The sequence below is a fragment of the Bos grunniens genome, chromosome 3 (genome assembly GCF_055505025.1).
Source record: "Bos grunniens cultivar Pamir isolate PY7600 chromosome 3, Bosgru_T2T1.0, whole genome shotgun sequence".
Lineage (NCBI taxonomy): Eukaryota > Metazoa > Chordata > Mammalia > Artiodactyla > Bovidae > Bos > Bos grunniens.
This window is the reverse complement of record NC_141167.1, coordinates 57,274,790-57,300,977: the sequence shown is the minus strand read 5'-3', so window position 1 is coordinate 57,300,977 and position 26,188 is coordinate 57,274,790. Positions and strand designations below refer to the sequence as shown.

The 26,188-nt window shown below is 36.7% G+C and overlaps 1 long non-coding RNA gene across 3 annotated transcripts in view; it reads right to left on the bottom strand.

The window, feature by feature from the left end:
- LOC147375666 (uncharacterized) overlaps positions 1-26,188 on the bottom strand; it is a 63,402-nt gene that overhangs the window by 18,229 nt on the left and 18,985 nt on the right. For 2 of the 3 annotated variants that reach the window (XR_015161580.1, XR_015161579.1), the window contains exon 2: positions 19,518-19,616. This is a non-coding gene — a long non-coding RNA (uncharacterized LOC147375666). Of the gene's footprint in view, positions 1-8,880; positions 9,111-19,517; positions 19,617-26,188 lie in introns of those variants that run through there. The other variant, XR_015161581.1, reaches the window with a different exon arrangement.

Sequence of the window (26,188 nt, the reverse complement as noted above, 5' to 3'; positions counted from 1 at the left end):
CCTCAAGGGTAAATAATCTCTTTGGAAGAAAGAAATAGTAGACATAAAAGGAAAGAGAGAAGGACTAGAAGAGAAAGAAAATCCTTCAATTCTACAAAGCTTCAGGTTGGTTACTGAGAATGAAGAGAAAGAAAATTAAAATTTTGGGGAAAAGTAGCTGCCACAAATGCATTAATATGGAAAGAAATAAGAATAGATGATATACAATGTATGTCATTATGTCCAGTGAATGTAGGTTTAATTTTAGTTGCATTTATCAATTTTTATTTCTTGGGCTATAAGTCTCATCGTAAAGATGGGGTATTGTATGATCCCAGGTATATTCTGTTGACATTTTAATGTTTTAAACGACAAATTATATCAACAGAAATCCCATATGTAAAAGGATATTCTTTAACCATTTAGTCCATTGTAATTATCAAATCTTTGGTTGAAATCAAGTGCATTTACACAGTCTTGTTTCATAGTGTGCATTTTCGTATCCTTGCTCCCTCTCTACTAAAAAGGCAAGCCAAAAACAAAATGCCTCATCAAAATTAACAGTGAGTAAAGTTATTTTTTATATTCTCTAAAGTATATTTTAGCTAAAATCATCTACTTTATTTAAAACTGTATCTATAAAGGTCCGTCTAGTCAAGGCTATGGTTTTTCAAGTAGTCATGTATGGATATGAGAGTTGGACTCTAAAGAAAGCTGAGCACCGAAGAATTGATGCTTTTGAAATGTGGAGTTGGAGAAGGCTCTTGAGAGTCCCTTGGACTTCAGGGAGATCAAACCAGTCCATCCAGTGGGTGTTCATTGGAAGGACTGATGTTGAAGCTGAAACTCCAAGACTTTGGCCACCTGATGCGACTAGCTGACTCATTTGAAAAGACCCTGATGCTGGGAATGATTGAGGGCAGGAGAAGAAGGGGACGACAGAGGATGAGACGGTTGGATGGTATCACCCACTCAATGGACATGAGTTTGGGTAGGCACCAGGCGTTGGTGACGGACAGGGAGGCCTGGCGTGCTGCGATTCTTGGGGTCGCAAAGAGTCGGTCACGACTGAGTGACTGAACTGAACTAAACTGATTATCTGCTTTGTAGAATTTTAGTAGATACTATTAATTATTCTTTCTATGCTTAGACCAATATCACTTACACTGGTTGAAAAGAAAATTTGATTTGATTATCCTGGAAAAGTGACATCACTTTGAAATTTCTTTATCAAATATAATACTATCTAATATTTATTTAGCATCTATGGCGTGCCAAACACTGTCCATCTTTTAAATCATTTTGTGGGATACTAGTGGTCTCTCAATTGAATTTAAACTAGGATTTAGCCACAGGACATTGTTATAGACAAAAACTTTTCAAGTTGAAAAGCATTATAATTAAGAATGGGCCATATATATATATATGTGTGTGTGTGTGTATATATGTGTGTGTGTGTATATATATATATATATAATTTTCAAGTAATTTTTGAAATTTATTGATTTAGTCATACTGTAAATGAAATACATAGAATTATTTTTAGCCCTAAAAACAGGTTGGCCATATAGCGCCAATATTTTGCTAATGCTACTAATTCAAAGCACGATAGTTAAACTTAATTAAATCTGAGAAAAAAAAATTGTTCAGTTCTAGGGACCAGAGCAACAAATAACCAGTAGGAGCAATATTGTTGGAAAAAATGTGTTTCTGATGATGATAAACTGACATATTAACTTGTGCTTCTTAGGAAAGTAAGTGGAAGGATGGGTAAGAGTAAACAGATAGCATTCTCTAATCAATATTATATACTTTACACCATGTTGAAAAGAAAAGAAATATAATTTTTGTGTAAATATTCTGTGTCCTAAAAAAATGAAGAGAAACTAAGGCCAGTTAAGAACTATACTTTAATGCCAGAGCTCTGTCTAACATTGCTCTCAATAAGATGAAAGGATAGCTTACAGACAATTTGGTCTAAGAGTCTAAGAAAACTGATCTTCAAGGACTTTGATATGGGGAAGTTTTGATGGTAAATTTAACCTTTGCTATTATATAAGCCCTCTTTTGGAACAGTGAACTTGATTTTACTGACTATAAAAGCTCACCCATTGCTTCTAAACAGGCTTTCTCATCTTAACAAGTTATTAATATCGCTAGTGTCTTTTTGCTCAGAAACAAAAATAGTGTGAACATTTTGAAAAGTAAAAACTATGCAGTTCATAGAAAACTACTGCAGGTGAAAGAAGATATGTGGAACACCATTCTTCTTTTTTTAGATATGCAGAAAGGTTTTGTTCTACTAGTATTATTTCTTTCCATTCTTCCTCACAAGAAGGCATTTTCACTTTATGTGGTAAGAAGGAAATGAAGTGACTATTGCAACAAATGTGGGATAGAACTAGTAAAAGCAGAGAGCATGGTTTGTATTAAGAACAAAACACTATAAATTCCACTCATGTGTGTTATCTGAAAAAGGCAATTTTATAAGCTGTAAAAATCAGGATGTGAATATATAAAAATATGACTTACTAATCTGGGAATCCTTTGAACTAGATTTTTTTTATCATTGGTTTGAATACTTGACCTTTGAACCCACTTTTGGCATCTATGATGCTATGTTGAAATATAAATGACTGTCCAACTCATTATGATCAAAGTGTGCATTTTTTTAGGAGGATTGAAACTAAACTTTTTCCTTTATTCATATTGTTAAAATGTTATCAATAAAATTAATGATTATTATATGAAATGATTATCTAAAAAATGTTTTGGTTGGTATTGTACTTGTGATAGGCTTTAATTAGGAAATTATATCAAGAATGTGTGAATGAGGAAAAAGATATTTCCTCCCTCTAGTTTTGAACTTGAACACTCTGCCCCCTTAAAGATTCTGTGCTTATCTGTGTGATCCTCTATTTCTAGCATCTTTCACTCTGCCTTGAACCTTCTCACTTCCATAAAGAGGTTATATTAGTGCTTTCTTCATTTTTGTCTTTATTCTGATGTTGTCTGACACAACATCCTTACCACTCTTCACTTCTTCTTGTCTACTGCACACTGGAACCTGGAAGTCTACACATTAAGATCATTAATAATGTTCTTCTCAGGCCAAAAGCCCATTTTCCATCATGCAAATTTAGAATTTTTTGAAATTTTGACCAAGTTATCAGTAAGTTCTCTTTGTTTAAGTCTTATTTATATCTATAACACTGCATTTTCCTGGTTTTCCAAATTCTCTCATTCTTTTGCTTCTGAAAGTTAATTTTCTATACCCTTTATTTTTTTCTCAAGGCATTCTTAAGGAATGACTTTCATCTTTTGCCTTGACCTTTCTACTACATAAGAAGTTGCAAGGTTTTAATTACTTACTGAGCATGTGTACTTTAAAGTCTTGCTATCGCTTCAAGCTCAACACTAAGAAACTAATAACAGGATTCCTTGTCAAACTATTTTCTGTTTTTCTCTTTGCTGTTTCTCTTATCAACCTAGAGCTCTCTCTGCTATCTTGCTTACTCCTGTATTCCAGTACTGCCACACTTTGTCTATGCTATTTTTTAAAACTTCTTTTCATTTCTTCTTTCATGTTTCTATTACTACAGCTCTAAGTCATTTATCTGTCCCACATTAATCACATCAGAGAAAGTTTGTAAATGAACTTTGTCAAATGACAACTTTAAAGTGAAATACACTGGTCACTACTACCACTAAACTATTACTACTATACTACCACTACTACCACCAACATTATGACCATTATCGCTACTACCTAGACTGCAAAATTCTAACTTGTCTCCTTGCTTTGTGAGTCCCTATTCAGATACATCCTTCATTTAACCATCTGATTGATTTTCTGAAGATAATCACAAATATCTCCCTATTTCTTACTATAATCCCTACAACTAATATTTCAGACTTCTCATAATAAGATAGCAATCTGCTTGCCTTACACACTTTTCTTCCTGATAAAATTCCTAATTTTACATGTATATATGCTATTTTTGTTACCATCCTTGTTAAAAAATTCTGTTTAGGTCATTCTCTATGACTTCACTTTTTCATGCATGTTTCCAAATTATGTTGTTGCTCACCTCTTTTGTGCTTACTATCTGAAGAAGATTTTATCTTCTTAGGCTCCAAAATTACTGCAGACAGTGACTGTAGCCATGAAATTAAAAGACACTTGCTCTTTGAAAGAAAAATCTATGACAAACTTAACATATTAAAAACAGAGACAACATTTTGCTGACAAAAGTCTGTATAGTCAAAACTATGATTTTTCCAGTAGTCATGTACAGATATGAGAGGTGGACAATAAAGAGGGCTGAACTCCAAAGAATTGATGCTTTTGAATTGTGGTGCTGGAGATGAATCTTGAAAGTCCCTTGGACAGCAAGGAGATCAAACTAGTCCGTCCTAAAGAAAATCAGCCCTGAATTGCTGAAACTCCAATACTTTGGCCACCTGATGCCAAGAGTCAGCTTTTTGGAAAAGACCCTGATGCTGGGAAAGATGGAGGGCAGGAGGAGAAGGGAGCAACAGAGAATAAGATAGTTGGATGGCATTACTGACTCAAAGGACACACTCTGGGAGATAGCGAAGGACAGGGAAACCTGGCTTGCTGCAGGCCATGGGGTTGTGAAGAGTTGGACACAACTTAGCAGCGAAAGAACAATAATCTGAAGAAGCTGACACTTTTTGCATACAACATTGTATTGTTAGTGTTTTCTATATTGTTAGTGTTTTCTATGAGTATGTTTTGAGTATCACCTTGCTTTTAAATTCCTTGAAGCAAATAAAAATTTTTAAATTATTTTATTTTCCATAGTGTCTTACAACAATTAACTTTTTGAAAATGTTACTTCACTGTTAATGTGTTATTTTCAAAAACAAACACCCTACTTTGGAGTAAAATGAAAGTAAAATAATAACACTTTCATATTCATTCTAAAAATGTACAGTACTCATGAAATTACTTTTCTCTTAAATTTTGTTTGAATAAGTCATATGAGGATATTAGTATTAATGTAAACATTTTAGCTTATAGTTGAAATATTTTTTCAGAAATAGTTTCTGCCAAAATATTTCTTTACTATAATTAAGAAAATGTTATGAGTTGAAAATAGTTCATAGCCTGACAACTGAAAGAAATAAACAGAATTTTAAAAACCTGTCATGATTCCTTGATTTAGCTGGACTGAAAAATATAAAGGGTCTGAAATGATTTAGGCCAACTGACCATGACGCCAGAGTTAATTATTACTCGGGGTGGGTATGCTATCGTAATGCTAGTCAGCTCCCTTGCAAAACCATGACATTGACTGGGCAGTGGAATGTGGGTAGACCAGGACAAATCCATTTCCCTTATTAGAGAAATAGCTTAAAGCACTGACTCCAATGATAGAGGCTTACTGAGATCACTTGAGTGTATGACAGACAGAATACTAATTTTTGTTATTTAGATTTTTCATAACAAAATTATGCACTTCTGGAAAGTATTACTTCTCCTCTGAAATACTATCTGTACAACATCATGGAAAAGATCCTAGTCCATTTCTGCTACTTGCTTCATATTAAAATATAATAGTGGATATATAAAAATTTTACTTTAGATTTTTAAAAGATGAGTAGCAATTTTATGTGCCATATTCTATTACTAATGCTTAATTTATATGAGTTTATTTAATATTGACAACAAACCTATAAAGAAGGTATTGTTATTAACTCTAATAAAAATGAATGGATTGAATTTTGTTTCACAGTTTCCTAAATGATATCACCATTAAATATTTAAAATGCTATTCATATTTGTTTGTTTTTCCATTTGTTTTTATCCTGGAAATCACTATAGAATACAGCACATTTAAAAAAAAAAAGAAAAAGAAAAAGAAAAAATCTTGTTCCTGAAAGATGTGTAAAATATTATTTTAAATAATTTGGCCTTGAATGAATCCAAACTTGCTGGTGTTTGGCAGACTTCAGAAAACATTCATCCTTGAAATAAGAACAGGACAGACAGTCCCAAGGGCAGATTGGTTATGGAATATTTTGCAAGTCAGCACTACAAAATTCCCCTGTGGAGAACACATGTGTCATAGAACAAACAAGCTGTTTACATTTTCTAAATTTTACAGTTTTTCTACACTACTATGTTCTTAATTTAATAAACTACAGACCTATAAAAAACACAAAGAAATTTTTTAAAGAGGTGGGGAAATGAAAACGATCAAATAAAAATATCTAGAAATTCCTATATTTTTGCAGTTTGAAATACTAGGTTTGTATGATTATCTTCTGACTAGTAAATTTTTATTTAAAAATCATCAAATTCTAAAAAGTTTGTATTGCATGAGGTGATATTGTTATAGTAATGATCAATACCAATCTATATGCATTGGCAGATTTTGAGATATTAATAATAGAGGCTGCCCTTTCATGAATATTAAACTGCTTTCACAAATTTCCATTTTGATAATAATGAAATAGTAATTTTTGAGTCTCCTAACAGCTTCTGTATTCAAAGGTTGCAAAGTACTATAATTGATATAATTTTTCAGAATACAAAAGTACATATTAGGAGAAGGTTAGGGATGATTTTATTCTAGAACTAAGCTGTCCAATATATTACCAGCCACTTGTGTCTAAATAAATTAATCTTTCAGTTAATTAAAATTAAGTAAAAACAAACATTCTGTTATTCAGTTGCGCTAGTCTTATTGAAGGCTTCCCAGGTACCTCAGTGGTAAAGAATCTGCTGATCAGTGTAGGAGATTAGGTTCAATCCTTGGGTTGGGAAATGCCCTGGAGAAGGAAATGGCAACCCACTCCAGAATTCTTACCTGGAAAATCTTATGGACAGAAAACCCTTTAGCACAAGGGGTTGCAGAGAGTTGGACATGACAGCTGCTGAGCATGCACATGTGCACAGTCATATTTAAGTTCTCAATAGTCATATATGGCTTAGGAGTTGCTGCATTGACAATGCAGCTATCAAACATTTCTATCATTGCAAAAAATTCTATTGGACAGTGATGTTCTAGAGTTATATTCTTCAAAATGAAAAATGTAAACCTTACTGAAATTTTGTAAGAATTCTAAATATTTACATATAGTATATAATAAAATCAGTGTAATATTTGTTTAACAACAATCAGCAAGCTCTAATTTTATTCTAGTTCCTTAATCCCATTTTTATAGGATTTTGTATAGATCAATATAAAGATATTTACTTTTCCATATTTTAATACTTTGAATATGTATATCTGACCCCATTTGCTCATATAGTACCACAAAATAGCTAAGCTTTACTTAATGTATTGCATTCTATATTTAAAGTATAACCATCCAATCTTATATTAAACAAACCTCAAATAAATATTTTCATAACACATTGCTTTCACATAATTAAAAATACCTTGCTTAAATTTCTGAACTACTCTTAGCTGGGAAGGAATTGGACTCAAGGAAATCTTCAGTTTTAAAGTTCATTGGTTTCTGAATTATTGAAGCACACTGAGTTTAAATTGAACTTAAAATTGGAAAAGTGCTCCTATTCCTTGCTTCTAGCTTAAAAATAGCCAAAGGGTTTTTGCTCAAAGTAACGAGTCATTTGAATCCAGGAATTTTAAAGAACGTACAAAGTTTAGCTTAACTGTATTGTTTATAGCTTACAACATACTCATGTAAATTAGAGACCTAACACTAGAAGGAAGCTGCTTTTAGAGACAAGTGTAGCCATCCAAGGACTGAGAAGGCACAGTCCCTCTACAGTTTTTCATAATTATAGTTGGGTAGTTCAAGTGGACTGAATTCTATACTCATTCAATTAGTACCACGAATTCAGTTCCCATCTTATTATTTAAAGAGATGTAAGTATATAGAAGTAGATACGTAGGCAGCAAATGTAATGTTGAGTGGAATTTGTCCTCTTTTTAAGGACAGAAGAGAATAAGTGCACTCAAATTCTATAGTAAATGGCACAACTGCAAACTCTCTTTTTTATTCAGAATGTCTTAAAACATACTACTATAATGTGTCTCTCAAACTCACTGCCCCCTACACACCCATATAGGATAATACTTGAAAATAGATAGCGATAATTAAGAGAGTGGAGTTGTAGGCCGACCAAAAAAAAAAAAAAAGCTTTGTAATTTTTCACTTCTTTCTATGGAGAGAGATAGAGTGCAGCCTCCCTACGCTAAATGAGTCAATTCCAGAAAATCATTTCATAAGCACTGGGGATGTTTTCTACAGTTTGAGATGTTACCCAGCCCACAATGGATGTTTACTAAACTATAGAAATGGATGAGCTTATGGCAATATATCTAGTGGAGGTCTGTGGGAATTCTTAGACAAAGCTGTCATGTGGTCCATGGAGTCCATGTTAAAAAAAAAAAGACTGGTTCATTCCTCTCGACTATATAATTATGAACAGTTGGGAGTCTGGCAGCTATAACTCACAAGCTGAGGTTAGGAGGAATAAAAGCAGTGGAAAAGCAAGCTAAATTTCCTTAGTTTGGTATTACAGGGATATCCAAGTTTTCCATCTACCAGAGAGTTCCTGAAAAAGGTAGATGGTTAAAGTCATCCTGAAAGGTACTACACCCAAGAAAACAGACTACTGGGATGAGGGATTCTAGAAGTAAAGTTTTGTAGAGTATTCACTTCAAGAGGCCAGGAGATGAGGTGCTGAGACCATAAAGGTTCATGGCTTAATTATGGAATCATCAGCTGTGAATATTCCTTGGAGGTTTCTAAGAGTTTCACAACTGTCCCCTGTGAAGGATAAAATTTCAATATTTCTCTTACAGAATACCAATCACAAAATTCCTCTCTCTGCTTCCTGTCATGGCTCCTGACTCTATTCTAAAAGTATTAAAAACAGCAGAAAACAGATTAAGCTTTCTTTTTCTTTCTTTTAAACTTTTTATTTTATACTGAAAAAGTGAAAGTGTCAGTCAGTCACGTCAGATTCTTTGTGGCCCCGTGGACTGTAGCCTGCGAGGCTTCTCTGTCCATGGAATTCTCCAGGGAAGAATACTGGAGTGAGTAGCCATTCCCTTCTCCAGGAGATCTTCCTAACCCAGGGATCGAATCCAGCTCTCCTGGTTCAAAGGCAGATTCTTTACCACCTGAGTGATAGCCAATTAACAAAGGCATGATAATTTCAGATGAACAGCAAAGGGACTCAGTCATACACATACACATATCCATTCTCCCCTAAATTTCCTACCCATCCAGGCTGCCATATAACATTGAGTAGAATTCCCTTTGCTATACAGTAGGTCCTTATCAGTTATCTATTTTAATGGCAATGTGTTCATGTTAATTCCCAACCTTAGCTACCCTTCCCCTCCAGTTTTCCCCACTCCTCCAGCAACCATGTCTTTTTCTCTAAGTCTTCGAGTCTGTTTGTTTTGTAAATAAGTTCATTTGTATCATTTCTTCTTAGATTTCACATATAAGGGATGTCATATGATATTTTTCCTTCTCTGACTTACTTCACTCATCATGACAATCTCTAGGTTCATCCATGTTGCTGCAATGCATTATTTCACGTTTTTTAAAAAAATGGCCATCTCTAAGCCTTGACTTAGACACTGGCTGGAGTGAAGTGGAGGAGGAGTGGAGTAAAAAATACCAGTTGTGCATTATATATAATGAACTTTTAAATGTGGACATGGCAAGCTGTTTTAATTCCTGAACATTACTTGAAAACACTGGGATTTTCCTGAGATTCTGTCATAGGTCAGGTGAAAGTGTACATCAATCACGTTTGAAGGTGGGGGTTACAGAAAAGTAAAGGTGTTTCCCTGAACAAATTTAAACTTTTCAATATATTACACACATAAAAACCAAATTATTTTCTATATAACCATTTCAAAATGAGTGTCATTGATCAAAATGGGCAGTAGATGAGAGAAGATGGATGGCTATTGATAACTCATCACTACTGTAAAAAGGAAGGAAAACACAGAAAATGCATTGAATATGGGTTTGAATAGTTATCTTAGGTGTTTCAAGTCCACTCAAACAATTTTTGTTCAACTCTTTCCAATTTTAAAATCGTTTTCTTTGATAGAGAAGTCAAACAGTTCTGTAACTATTTCGCTTAGAAATATGTCTAATTTTTCTTGTCTTTTCACTTACAGTGTAACTCAAAGGATTTTGTTTGTTGGTTTGTTTCCTTAAGTATTATCCTAGCTCAAGAGTTAGCTTATACTAGGATATATTTTTCTTTCACCTTTCCTTATAGAACTATTATACTCTGGTTTGTCCTTCAATATATATATATTTTTCCCCTATATTTTGTACATGTTCTTCTAAAGTTTAAGAAATGTAGACTTTCCAAAAAAAATGAATGTTTTTGAATATCTATACCTATTTTTCAGTTTCCTGAAATCTGAGTAATTATTTTGGATATCAGGTTAATAGCAATCTACCAATATGATATACTTTTTATCTTTTTTTTTTACATGGTTAACCTCTTAATTAAAAAAAAATGTGTTAATAAACTATAGGTGTATGTAATGCCTTGTTGTTGTTCAGTTGCTCAGTCATGTCTGACTCTTTGTGACCCCATGGGTTGCAGCACTTCCTGTCTGCACATGAAGTTTTCCCTGTCCTTCACCATCTCCTGGCGCTTGCTCAGATTCGTGTCCATTGAGTCAGTGATGCCATCCAACCATCTGGTCCTCTGTCATCCCCTTCTCTTCCTGCTTTCAATCTTTCCCAGCATCAGGGTCTTTTCTAATGAGCCAGCTCTTCGCATCAGGTGGCCAAAGTATTGGAGTTTCTGCTTCAGCCTCAGTCTTTCCAATGAATATTCAGGACTAATTTCCTGTATGATTGACTGGTTTGATATTCTTCCAGTTCAAGGGTCTCTCAAGAGTCTTCTCCAATACCACAGTTCAAAAGCATCAGTCCTTCAGCACTCAGCTTTCTTTATGGTCCTCGTCTCACATCTATACATTAATACCAGGAAAAAACATAGCTTTGAATAGACGGACCTTTGTTGGCAAAGTAATGTCTCTTTTTAATATGCTGTCTAGGCTTGTCCTGGAAATCCATTTTTAAAAAATATTCATAAACTATTAAACAATTGGGAAAATCTCTTCCAAATTCCTATCAGTTCCACTCTACCAAGTAGTTTCTTTCATATTAGTTAAAATACAAAATCCCATATTTTCATTTGGCAAAATATGACTAACAAAAGGAAAATAAACTGAAAATGAAAAATTATGATTCACATATTTGCCTTGATGAAAGATTTTTCACAAAGCCGTATGTATACTTCTCCATATGGTTAGGCAGAATTTTGCATTTTCACAGGATTTGCAGATGTTTCACTTTTAATACAGGTATCTAAATATTTAGCCCCGTTTTTCTACCTCTGGATTGTATAGATTTTTTTTAGAAATATGCACACATTTAAAAAAAAAATACTTGTGCTAATTTTCTCCTTCCCTCAAAACTTTGTTTCATTAGAAGACTTAAATTTGATCCAAGTCTATGCCCCAACCACTGATGCTGAAGAAGTTGAGAGTTCTGTGAAGACTTACAAGACCTTCTAGAACTAACGCCAAAAAAATATGTCCTTTTCATCATAGGGGATTGGACTGCAAAATAGGAAGTCAAGAGATACCTGGAGTAACAGGCAAGTTTGGCCTAGGAGTACAAACTGAAGTAGTACAAAGACTAACAGACTTTTGTAAAGAGAATGCACTGGTCATAGTAAACACCCTCTTTCAACAACACAAGAGACGACTGTATACATAGACATCACCAAACGGTCAATACTGAAATCAGACTGATTATATTTGTTGCAGCTGAAGATAGAGAAGCTCCATACAGTCAGCAAAAACAAGACCAGGAGCTGACTGTGGCTCAAATCATGAGTGCCTTATTGCAAAATTCAGACTTCAATTGAACAATGTAGGGAAAACCAGTAGGCCATGCAGGTATGACCTAAATCAAATCCCTTGTGATTATACAGTGAAAGTGACAAATATATTCAAAGGGTTAGATCTGATAGACACAGTGCCTGCAGAACTATGGACAGAGGTTTTACCATTGTACAGAAGGCAGTGATCAAAACCATCTTCCAGAAAAAGTAGTGCAAAAATGTAAAATTGTTGTCTGAGGAGGTTTACCAACAGCTGAGAAAAGAAGAAAAGTGAACAACAAAGGAGAAAAGGGAAGATATACTCATCTGAATGCAGGGTTCTGAAGAATAGCAAGGAAAAATTAGAAAGTCTCCTTAAGTGAATAATGCAAACATGTAGATGAAAAAAAAATAGAATGGGAAAGACTAGAGATCTCTTTAAGAAAATTATAGATGCCAAACAAACATTTCATGCAAAGATGTACACAATAAGGACAGAAGCGGTATGCACCTAATAGAAGGAGAAGTTATTAACGAGAGGTGGCAAGAGTACATAGGAAAACTGTACAAAAAAGGTCTTAATGACCAATATAACCAAGGTGCTGTGATCACACACCTAGAGCCGTACATCCTGGAATACGAAGTCAAATGGGCCTTCGGAAGCATTACTACAAAGAAAACTAGTTGAGGTGATGGAATTCCAGCTGAGCTATTTCAAATCCTAGAAGATGATAATGTGTAAGTGCTGCATCCCATATGCCAGCAAATTTGGAAAACTAAGCAGTGGCCACAGAACTGAAAAAGGTCGGTCTTCATTCCAATCCCATAGAAGGGGAAGCCAAGAATATTCAAACTACCACACAATTGCACTCACTCCACATGTTATCAAAGTAATACTAAAACTCTTCAAGCTAGGCTTCAAGCATATGTGAACCAAGAACTTCCAGATATACAAGTTGATTTAGAAAAAGCAGAAGAACTAGAGGTCAAACATTCATTGGATCATGGAAAAAGCAAAGGAATTAAAAAAAAAAAAGATGTATAGAACAGTCTTATGGACTCTGTGGGAGAGGGAGAGGGTGGGGAGATCTTGGAGAATGGCATTGAAACATGTAAAATATCATGTATGAAACGAGATGCCAGTCCAGCTTCAATGCACGATACTGGATGCTTGGGGCTAGTGCACTGGGACGACCCAGAGGGATGGTATGGGGAGGGAGGAGGGAGGAGGGTTCAGGATGGGGAGCACATGTATACCTGTGATGGATTCATTTTTATATTTGGCAAAACTAATACAATTATATAAAGTTTAAAAACAAAATAAAATTTAAAATTAAAAAAAAAAAAAAACTACTTCTGCTTCACTGACTATGCTAAAGCCTTTGACTGTGTGCATTAGAAAAAACTGGAAAATTCTTCAAGAGATGGGAATACTAGACCACATTACTTGCCTCCAGCAAAACCTGTGTGCACGTAAAAGAAGCAACAGTCAGAACCGGACAAGGAACAACTGACTGGTTCCAAATTGGGAAAGGAGTACATCAAGGCCGTATATTTTCACTCTGCTTATTTAAGTTTTATACAGTGTACATCATGAGAACTGCCAGACTGGATGAAGCTTAAGCTGGAACCAAGATTGCTGGGAGAAATATCAATAAACTCAGATATGCAAATGCCACCACCCTAATGATAGAAAGCAAAGAGGAGCTAAAGAGCATCTTGATAAATGTGAAAGAGGAGAGTGAAAAATCTGGCTTAAAACTCAATATCAAAAATTGAAGATCATGTCATCTGGCCCCATCATAACATGGCAAATACATGGGGAAACAATGGAAACAGTGATAAACTTTATTTTCTTGGGCTCCAAAATCACTGTGGATGATGGCTGCAGCCATTATATTAAAAGACACTTACTCCTTGAAAGAAACACTCTGACAAACCTAGACAACACATTAAACAGCAGAGACATTACTTTGAGTCTTCCCTGGTGGCTCAGCTGGTAAAGAATCCGTATGCAATGCGGGAGACTTGAGTTTGCACCCTGGGTTGGGAAGATCCACTGGAGAAGGGATAGGCTACCCACTCTAGTATTCTGGCCTGGAGAATTCCATGGGCTACAGTCCATGGGGTCTCAAAGAGTTGTACACTATTGAGCAACTTCCACTTTCACTTTACATTGCCAACAAAGGTCCATCTCATCAAAGATATGGTTTTTGTAATAATCATGTAGGGATATGAGAGTTGTGCCATAAAGAAGTCTGAGCACTGAAGAATTGATGCTTTCAAACAACTGTGTTGGAGAAGACTCCTGAAGAGTCCCTTGGACAGCATGCAGATCTGATCAGTCAAGCCTAAAGGAAATCAACTCTGAATGTTCATTGGAAGGACTGATGCTGAAGTTGAAGCTCCAATACTTTTGCCACCCAAAGCAAAGAGCAGACTCGTTGGAAATGGCCCTGATGCTGGGAACGACTGAGGGCAAGAGAAGAAGGGGAGAGGGCCAGAGAATGAGATGGTTGGATGGTATCCTGGACTCAATGGACATGAGTTTGAGCAAACTCTGGGAGATAGTGAAGGACAGGGAAGCCTAGTGTGTTGCAGGCCATAGAGTCACAGAGTCAGACATGACTGAGCAACTGAACAGCAACAACAAACTTGGTTTTTAAGTACTTTTTTTTGGTTATGTTGTTACTGATGTTAATTTTTATTAGATAATATTTAGAAAATTCAAGTTATATTTTTAGGAATAAATTATGCTTTTATTTTAGGGCAAAAGAATGATTAGTTCAGTTCCGTTCAGTCACTCAATCATGTCCGACTCTTTGCGACCCCATGAATCGAAGCACGCCAGGCCTCCCTGTCCATCACCAACTCCTAGAGTTCACCCAGACTCACGTCCATCAAGTCAGTGATGCCATCCAGCCATCTCATCTTCTGACGTCCCCTTCTCCTCCTGCCCCCAATCCCTCCCAGCATCAGAGTCTTTTCCAATGAGTCAACTCTTCGCATGAGGTGGCCAAAGTACTGGAGTTTCAGCTTTAGCATCATTCCTTCCAAAGAAATCCCAGGGCTGATCTCCTTCAGAATGGACTGGTTGGATAAGTTTTCACAATTTTTCTAAGATGTATTGATACATTTGTATTCTTTGCTTGTAGAATGAAAGATCTTCCAAACAAGGTATATACATTCCCTTGTGCAATGTTCTCTTATGATATAGTTGTGTACAAATTCCCTATTTTGACTCTCATTTTATTAATAACAAATTGTACTTATGTTTCTAAAAGACTTTAGTTTGGACAATGTGAACTTGACAACTTAATACCTCAAAACTTACATCGCAAAAGAAAAAGTGAATTCTTCCATTTAAAACAGTTTAACTATCCCATCACTTCATGGGAAATAGATGGGGAAACAGTGGAAACAGTGGCTGACTTTATTTTGGGGGGCTACAAAATCACTGAAAATGGTGATTGCAGCCATAAAATTGAAAGACGCATACTCTTGGATGGAAAGTTATGACCAACCTAGATAGCATATTAAAAAGCAGAGATATTACTTTGCCAACAAAGGTCCGTCTAGTCAAGGCTATGGTTTTTCCAGTGGTCATGTATAGATGTGAGAGTTGGACTGTGAAGAAAGCTGAGCGCCGAAGAATTAATGCTTTTGAACTGTGGTGTTGGAGAAGACTCTTGAGAGTCCCTTGAACTGCAAGGAGATCCAACCAGTCCTGGGTGTTCATTGGAAGGACTGATGCAGAGGCTGAAACTCCAAAATTTTGGCCACCTCACACAAAAAGCTGACTCATTGGAAAAGACCCTGATGCTGGGAGGGATTAGGGGCAGGAGGAGAAGGGACAACAGAAGATGCGATGGTTGGATGGCATCACTGACTCGATGTACATGAGTTTGGGTGAACTCCAGGAGTTTGTGATGGACTGGGAGGCCTGGCATGCTGCGATTCATGAGGCTGCAAAGAGTCGGACATGACTGAGTGACTGAACTGAACTGATACCACTTAATTATCTAATATACAATTTATATTTAATATTATTAGTTGTACCCAATTTCCTAACAATGTATTTTATACTAAATTGAAAAAAATTAATATCCAGTCCAAAATAACTCATTTTCAGTTGTCTAATATAATTTACTTTTCCACACAAAATGTTTGTGAGATTCTATTATACTAGTTTAAGTGTTCTAATTCTACAGAATTTATACATACAAACATAAACACACTCCCTTATATATGAATTTATCTCTAATTTCTCCTTCTGTTGACATTTAGGCAGTTTCATACTGCTTTTTATCATTACACAGCATGCTGTTATAACTTTTACAAACGTCTTTGTATGAATATGGGTATACTTCCTCTTCTTATATTAACAGAAAAGTAATTGCTATCCATTTGGGTAGGCATCCGTATACTTGCAGTAGATATTACCAAATTATTATTCAAACCAGTTTTCCAATTTGTACTTCCAAGAGCAAAGGATGAGTGTACCTTGTACTTCATATCTGCTCAGTTCAGTTCCGTTCTGTCGCTCAGTCATGTCCAACTCTTTGCGACCCCATGAGCCGCAGCACACCAGGCCTCCCTGTCCATCACCAACTCCTGGAGTGCACCCAAACCATGTCTATTGAGTCAGTGATGCTGTCCAATCATCTCGTTCTCTGTCATCCCCTTCTCCTTCTGCCCTCATCTTTCCCAACATCAGGGTCTTTTCAAATGACTCAGCTCTTTGCATTAGGTGGCCAAAGTATTGGAGTTTCAGCTTCAACATCAGTCCTTCTAATGATCACTCAGGACTGAACTTCTTTAGGATGGACGGTTGGATCTCCTTAGAGTCCAAGAGACTCTCAAGAGTCTTCTCCAACATCACAGTTCAAAAGCAACAATTCTTTGGCGCTCAGCTTTCTTTATAGTCCAACTCTCACATCCATACATAACCAATGGAAAAACCATAGCCTTGACTAGATGGACCTTTGTTGGCAAAGTAATGTCTCTGCTTTTTAATATGCTGTCTAGGTTGGTCATAACTTTCCTTCCAAGGAGTAAGCACCTTTTAATTTCATGGCTGCGATCACCATCTGCAGTGATTTTGGAGTCCCAAAAAATAAAGTCTGCCACTGTTTCTGCTGTTTCCCCATCTATTTGCCATGAAGTGATGGAACCGGATGCCATGATCTTGGTTTTCTGAATGTTGAGCTTTAAGCCAACTTTTTCACTCTCCACTTTCACTTTCATCAAGAGGCTCTTTAGTTCTTCTTCACTTTCTGCCATAAGGGAGGTGTAATCTGCATATTTGAGGTTATTGATATTTCTCCTGGCAATCTTGATTTCAGCTTGTGCTTCTTCCAGTCCAGCGTTTCTCATGATGTACTCTGCATAGAAGTTAAGTAAGCAGGGTGACAATACACAGCCTTGACATACTCCATTTCCTATTTGGAACCAGTCTGTTGTTCCATGTCCAGTTCTAACTGTTGCTTCCTGACCTGCATACAAGTTTCTCAAGAGGCAGATCAGGTGGTCTGTTATTCCCATCTCTTTCAGAATTTTCAACAGTTTATTGTTATCCATATAGTCAAAAGCCTTGGCATAGTCAATAAAGCAGAAATAGATGTTTTTTGGAACTCTCTTGCTTTTTCGATGATCCAGTGGATGTTGGCAATTTGATCTCTGATTCCTCTGCCTTTTCTAAAACCAGATTGAACATCTGGAAGTTCATAGTTCACGTATTGCTGAAGCCTGGCTTGGAGAATTTTGAGCATTACTTTACTATCGTGTGAGATGAGTGCAATTGTGCAGTAGTTTGAGCATTCTTTGGCATTGCCTTTCTTTGGGATTGGAATGAAAACTGATCTTTTCCAGTCCTGTGGCCACTGCTGAGTTTTCCAAATTTTCTGGCATATCTGCTAGTGACTGGTAATTTCAGGCTTTTAAAGTTTTGACAATCTAAATTGCATAAATAAAGTCATATTGTGATTTAATTTTTATTTTTGTGATTACCAGTGATGTTGAGATTGTATGAAATGGACTTTCAATCATTTGTATTTCATATTCTGTGACTTTCTTCATATTGTATTTTGTACACTATTTTAAAGTTATTCCTTATTTTCTTATTGATTTGGAAGACATACACTTGAGATAATAAAACTCCTTCATTTCATATATGTTGAAAAATGTATCCAGTTATTGTGGTCTTTGGTGCAAGGTTTTCTTTTTCTCCCCTTTTACACAGAGTTTATTTTTTATAACAATTCTAGTTCAAAGCAATATTGAGTAGAAAGTACAGAGTTCCCTGACTTCTGTTTCCCCTCTCCACAGGGTACCCCTGCTATCAACTTACCAAACTACAGCATTGTATTTATAAAAATCAGTGAAGCTATGCTGACACGTTATTATCACCTAAGTCCATAATATACATTAAGGTTAATTCGTAGTGTTATACCTTCCTTTCACAAATGTACAATATGTACTCGATATTACAGTATCATCCAGAAAAGTTTCACTGCTCTAAAAACCCTGTATGTTCTGACTCTTCATCTTCACTTACCCTTAACTCATGCCAACTATTTGTCGTTTAACTATATAGTTTTTGTCTTTTTCAAAATGTCATATAAAATCGTAAAATATAAAACTTTCTCAGACTGGCTTCTTTCCCTTAGGAATATCCTCTTACTTTTTCGTGGTTTGTTAGATCATCTCTGTTAAGTGCTCAGTAATGCTCCATAGTCTGTGTGCAGCACAGTGTATTCCTCCATTCACCTGATGAAGGGCATTCAGCTGCTATGACCATCCACGCTCAGGTTTCTGTGTGGGCATATATTTTCAAAAATTTGGCTAAATAAAGTTGTGCAGTGACTGAATATTATGGTAAGAATGTTTAGTTTCACAGGTAACTAACAAATTGTCTTTCAAAATGGCAGTATCATTTTTCATTCCTACCAGCATTGAGTACAATTTCCTTGTCAGCATTTGTCACAAGTGTTCTGATTTTGGCCTTTTTAATAGGTGCGCAGTGCTATCTCATTGTTTTAATTTTCGTTTCCCAAAGACATGAAGCTCAACATCTTTCATAAGCTTATTTACCAACTGTGGATGTTCATAGTTGGTATGAACTATGGAGAAGTTCAGGTGAAGATGGACGTGTGCTCATCTTCTCCTGTGAGAACTCCAAAATTACAACTCACTGTTGAATAACCATCCACAGGAAAACGTTGAATCCCACCAAAAAAAGATACCCCACATTCAAGGGCAAAGGAGAAACCCCAGCAAAATGGCAGGAGGAGCAAAATGCACTTAAAATCAAACCCCATACCTGCCAGAGATGCTTGGAGGGCTCAAATAAGACCTTGTGTGTACCAGGATACTCCACAGAAACTGTGCTAGACCTGCCTTTGAGTGTTTGAGTGTCTCCTGTGGAGGTGTGGGTTAGCAGTGGCCTTCCACAGGGGCAGAGGCTCTGTGTGAAGCAGACCTGGCTGTGGCATAAGCCCTGTTGGAGGAGGTCACAATTAACCCCACCATAGAGCTGCCAGAACTTACACAGGACTGGGGAAACAGACTTTTGGAGGGCACAAACAAACCCTTGCGTGCACCAGGACCCAGGAGAAAAGAGCAGTGACCCCACAATAGACTGACCCAGACTTGCCTGTGAGTGTCCAGGAGTCTCTGGCGGAGGACGCTGTTGGGTCAGTGGTGGCTTGTTGCAGGGTCGGGGGCACTGAGTGTGGCAGTGCATGCATGAGACCTGTTGAAGTAGGTTGTCATTTTTCATTACCTCCACCACAGTTTGGTCTCAGGTCAAACAAGAGAGAGGGAACAAAGCTCCGCCCAAAAACAGAAAATTGGATTAAAGATTTACTGAGCATGGCCCTACCCATCAGAACAAGACCCAGTTTCCCCACGGTCAGTCTTTCCTAGCAGAAAGCTTCCATGAGCCTCTTACCCTTATCCCTCAGAGGGCAGACAGAATGAAACCCACAGTCACAGAAAGCTAATCAAACTGATGACAAGGACCATGGTCTTGTCTAACTCAATGAAACTATAAGCCATGCCATGTAGGGCCACCCAAGACAGATGGGTCATGGTGAAGATTTTGGACAAAATGTGGTCCACAGAAGAGAATGGCAGACCATTTCAGGATTCTTGCCTAGAGAACCCCACAAACAGTATGAAAAGGCAAAAAGATAGAACACTGCCGGATGAACTCCCCAGGTTGGTAGGTGCTCAATATGTTACTGGAGAAGAGTGAAGAAATAACCCCAGAAAGAATGAAGAGACACAGCCAAAGCAAAAAAAAAAAAAAAGCCCAGTTGTTGATGTGACTGGTGATGGAAGTAAAGTCTGATACTGTAATGAGCAATATTGCATAGGAACCTGAACCTAAGGTTCATGAATCATGGTAAATTGGAAGTGGTCAACAGGAGATGGCAAGAGTAAACATTGACATTTGAGGAATCAGTGAACTAAAATAGATTGGAATGGTAGAATTTAACTCAGGTGATCATTATATCTACTACTGAGGGCAAGAAATCCTTAGAAGAAGTGGGGTAGCCATCATTGTCAACAAAAATCTGAAATGCAGTACTGGGATGCAATCTCAAAAACAACAGAATGATCTCTGTTCGTTACCAAGGTAAACCATTCAATATCACAGTAATCCAAATCTATGCCCCAACAAGTAATGTTGAAGAAGCTGAAGTCGACGTTTCTGTGAAGATCTACAAGACTTTCTAGAAGTAACCCCCAAAAAAGATGTCCTTTTCATTCTAGGGAACTGGGATGCAAAGTAGGAAGTCAAGAAACCCTGGAACAGGCAAATTTTGCATTGGAGTACAGAATGAGTGAGGGCAATGACTAATAGGGCTTTGCCAAGAGAATGCACTGATCATAGCAAACACCATCTTCTAAGAACACAAGAGAAGACTCTACACATGGACTTCACCATGATGATCAACAAAGAAATCAGATCGATTATATTCCTTGCTGCCAAAGATGGAAAAGCTCTTTATGTTCAGCAAAAACAAGACTGGGAGCTGACTGTGGTTCAGATCATGAACTCCTTATTGCCAAATTCAGACTTCAATTGAAGAAAGTAGGGAAAACCATGAGACATTCAAGTATGACCTAAATCAAATCCCTTACTATTATACAGTGGAAGTGAGAAATATTCAAGGGACTAGATCTGATAGAGTGCCTGATGGACATGAATGAAGATTTATGACATTGTACAGGAGACAGGGATCAAGACCATCCCCAAGAAAAAGAAATGCAAAAAAGCAAAAGGGCTGTCTGAGGAGGCCTTACAAATAGCTGTGAAAAGAAAAGAAGCCAAAAGCAAACGAGAAAAGGAAAGATGCATTCATTTGAATGCAGAGTTCCAAAGAATAGCAAGGAGTGATAAGAAGGCCTGCGTCAGTGATCAGTGAAAAGAAATAGAGGAAAATAGAATGGGAAGACTAGAGATCTCTTCAAGAAAATTAGATAAACCAAGGGAACATTTCACACAAAGATGAGCTCAATAAAGGACAGAAATGGTATGGACCTAACAGAAGCAGAAGATATTAAGAAGAGGTGGCAAGAATACACAGAAGAATTGTACAAAAAAAATATTTTCATGACCCAGATAATCAAGATTGTGTGATCACTCACCTAGAGCAAGACATCCTAGAATGTGAAGTCATGTGGGCCTTAGGAAGCATTGTTAGGAACAAAGCTAGTGGAGGTGATGGAATTCCAGTGGAGCTATTTCAAATCCTAAAAGATGATGCTGTGCAAGTGCTGCACTCAATATGTCAGCAAATTTGGAGCGGCCACAGGACTGGAGAATGTCATTTTTCATTCCAGTCCCTAAGAAAGGCAATGCCACTGAATGTTCAAACTACTGGACAATCATACTTATCTCACATGCTACTAAAGTAATGCTCAAAATTTTCCAAGCTGGGCTTCAACAGAACGTGAACCATGAACTTCCAGATGTTCAAGCTGGTTTTAGAAAAGGCAGAGGGACCAGAGATCAAATTGCCAACATACATTTGATCATCGAAAAAGCAAGAGAGTTTCAGAAAAACATCTATTTCTGCTTTATTGACTATGCCAAAGCCTTTGACTGTGTGGATTACAATAAACTGTGGAAAATTCTTAAAGAGATGGGAATACCAAGCCACCTGACCTGCCTCTTGAAAAATATGTATGCAGGTCAGGAAGCAACAGTTAGGACTGGACATGGAACAACAGACTGGTTCCAAATAGGAAAATGAATACATCACCTTATATATTGTCACCCTGCTCACTTAACTTATATGCAGAGTACATCATGAGAAATGCTGGGCTGGATGAAGCAAAGCTGGAATCAAGATTGCTGGGAGAAATATCAATAACTTCAGATATGCAGATGACACCACCCTTATGGCAGAAAGTGAAGAACTAAAGAGCTTCTTGATGAAAGTGAAAGAGGACAGTGAAAAAGTTGACTTAAAGCTCAACATTCAGAAAACTAATATCATGGCATCTGGTCCCATCAGTTCATGGGAAATAGATGGGGAAACAGTGGAAACAGTGTCAGACTTTATTTTTGGGGCTCCAAAATCACTGCAGATGGTGACTGCAGTCATGAAATTAAAAGACGCTTGCTCCTTGAAAGAAAAGTTATGACCAACCTAGACTACATATTAAAAAGCAGAGACATTACTTTGCCAACAAAGTTCTGTCTAGTCAAGGCTATGATTTTTCCAGTAGTCTTGTGTGGATGTGAGTGTTGGACTATAAGGAAAGAATTGATGCTTTTGAACTGTGGTGCTGGAGAAGACTCTTGAGAGTCCCTTGGACTGCAAGGAGATCCAACCAGTCCATCCTAAAGGAAATCAGTACTGAATGTTCATTGGAAGGACGGATGTTGAAGCTGACACACCAGTACTTTGGCCACCTGATGCGAAGAACCGATTCAGTTGAAACGACCCTGATGCTGGGAAAGATTGAAGGTGGAGAAGAAGGGGACAACAGAGGATGAGATAGTTGCATGGCATCACCTACTCAATGGACTTGAGTTTGAGTAGACTCTGGGAATTAGTAATGGACAAGGAGGCCTGTCATACTGCTGTCTGTGGGGTAGCAAAGAGTCAGACATGGCTAAGCGACTGACCTGAATCCTTTTTTGGACATTTATCATCTAATAGATTTTAAGCCTTTAGAAGACTCTGGGGTCACGCTGTTGAGAAACACAAATCTCATGAAGGAAAGACATTTGTAAACATTTGTGCAGTGAGATGAGCGTTTGCTGGTGGTTCAGCAGTAAAGAATCTGCCTCCCAATGCAGGAGATGTGGGTTTGATTCCTGGGTCAAGAAGATCCCCTGTAGAAGCAAATGGCAACCCACTCCAATATTCTTGCCTGAGAAATCAAATGGACAGAGGAGTGTGGCATACTGTAGCCCATGAGGTTGCAAAGAGTTGGACACAAGTTAGCAGCAACCTTTATATATATATAAAGTGAAAGTGAGAGTGAAGTTGCTCAGTCATGTCTGACTCTTTGCGACCCCGTGGACTGTAGCCTACCAGGCTCCTCTGTCCATGGGATTCTCCAGGCAAGAGTACTGGAGTGGGTTGCCATTTCCTTCTCCAGGGTATCTTCCCGACCCAGGGATTGAACCATCTCCCACATCGCGAGCAGATGCTTTAACCTCTGAGCCACCAGGGAAGCCCCATTTATATATATAAGATTATCATATATACTGAGTCACATATATCTACACATATATACAGATGTATACATATATATGTGTGTTTATTAATACATATTAATTTAGATTAAACAATGTTTTATAGATTAAATAGTGGTTCAAAGAAACCTTGGAATGACAATATTAATAATAACTCTTTCTAAAAATATTACTTTAAAATGCAAAATAAAACATGCAAGATTTTAGAAACCCAAAGGAAGAATTGGCCTTAGAGAGTTAAGGGCTCTTTACATAAATTTATGTCTAAGTTATAAAAATATTTGCAAAGACTTGACAAATATTTTATATACTGTCAGCAGGAGAAAATCAGTTTTAATAGCTGAAATCAAATTTCTATTATGCTTTTACTTTTATTTGAATATTTATTCATACATTTTTAAATCTTAAAACTTTATCCAAAAATTCATATTTTAATAAATCACCCATAATTTCACTATTATTGTGCTAATTTGGTGACTTTTTCTATATAGTCTTTAAATATTTATTTTATATATAATAAATCACAGAATGTATATCATTTTTTCGTATTACTATATTCTCTTTTCATTATAGGTTAACACTGATTATGCTGCATTTTTGGCCTTCAAGATCATGCCATTAAATGGCTGAATAAACATGATAATTATTTACATAATGACTTTCTAAATTAATAATTAGCTCAAATCAACATGATTATACTTGATTTCATTTAATCAAAGCAGATTCTGGCCTTGGGATATATTAAGTATAGAATATTTAGTGAGTATCTATACAAAGTTTTGTAGGGCTTTCATTAAAAGGTAGCATGGTTCAAGGATAATAATCTGACTCTAGAATTATAAAATGTAGGGCTTTGTTGCTAACTTCATGACTGTGGTCCTATCATCTATGTAAGTAATACATAAAGTTGGAAAATTACATCCCTATATGTATTAAATATTAGCATATTAACACATCATGGCATTGAGGTTTCAGTTGCAACCTCTGAGTCACAGAGAGTTAGATTGGGTTTTTATATTGATTGCTCTACTTACTAGTTTTATTACATTCAATGAGTAATTTCACCTGTCTGAACCTCATTTTTCTCATCTATTAGATCAGAAAAATAAAATAATTAATACAGTGGGGTTTTATTTGTCAAATGATATAATCTCTGTAAAGCAAGTAGAGTGACTAACACATGATAAAAGCACAGATTTTAGCAGTAGTTATATTAGTAACAGTAGTTATATAGTGGTTTAATAACTAAGTCATGTCCGACTCTTGTAACCCCATGGACTGTAGCCCACCAGGCTTTCCTGTCCATCACCAACTCCCAGAATGTACTCAAATTCATGTCTATTGCATCTGTGCAATTTTCCAGGCAAGAATACTGGAGTGGATTGCCCTTTCCTTCTCCAGGGGTTCTTCCTGACCTAGGGATTGACCCGGATTTCCTGCATTGCAGGCAGATTCTCTGCCATCTGAGCCACTGCTGCTGCTGCTGCTGAGTCACTTCAGTCATGTCCGACTCTGTGCGACTCCATAGATGGAGCAGCCCACCAGGCTCCTCTTTCCCTGGGATTCTCCAGGCAAGAATACTGGAGTGGGTTACCATTTCCTTCTCCAATGCATGCATTCTTGTTAAGTTGCTTCAGTTATGTCCAACTCTGTGCGACCCTAAGGACAGCAGCCCACCAGGTTCTTCTGTCCACGGGATTCTCTAGGCAAGAACACTGGAGTGGTTGTCATTTCCTTCTCCATCTGAGCCACTAGAGAAGCAGCAGTTAAATTAGTAATAGTAGTAATAGTACAAATCAATAAATATTGGTATTTCCATATAGAAATTTTTTACATTTGTTAATAATGCATCAAGTAATTTTTAAAATTCTATGTTGTGTTTTGAGAATTGGTTGCATTTTAATTATTTTTATGTATGACATTACATGCTTCATGGAGTAGCTCATCAGGGTCCTTGGTCCATGGAATTCTCCAGGCAAAAATATTAGAGTGGGTTGTTCTTTCCTTCTCCTGGGGATCTTCCCAACCTAGGGATCAAACCCAGGTGTCCTGCACTGTAGGAAGATTCTTTACTGTCTGAGCCACCAGGAAAGCTCAAAATATTTTACCAGGATTTAAACAGATTTTTATTCTAGTCTTTTATGGCTGCTGAGAGAAGTGATTCCTGTTTAAGGTCAAATCAGCCAATAAAAAGAAATTCAGTAAATTTGAATATATAATGGCTAAACTTACAGTAGAATTATTTTTAAGTTCATATCTTAATATATTATTTCCAATCTATGTTAAAATATTCATTGATTATTGAAATAGCTGTAGAAGACTCAGCCATTTTCCTCTAACAAACTGTTATGACTAATCTCATTCTTGTTTATGCTGTATTAGTCAATATATGTATTCATAAACTTGACCTCAAGTCAGTTGATACATTCATGAGATGAGATTCAAAAGATATACAACTGGACCTATACATTTGTAGTAGAAAATGGACATCACTATATATTGAATTCTGAACATGATTTAAGTAAGTGCTGTCCTTCAAACTCTGGTGTGCATGCCCTCAGTGCCCAGGGAAATCACCATTGACTAATCTTATGCAAGTGCAA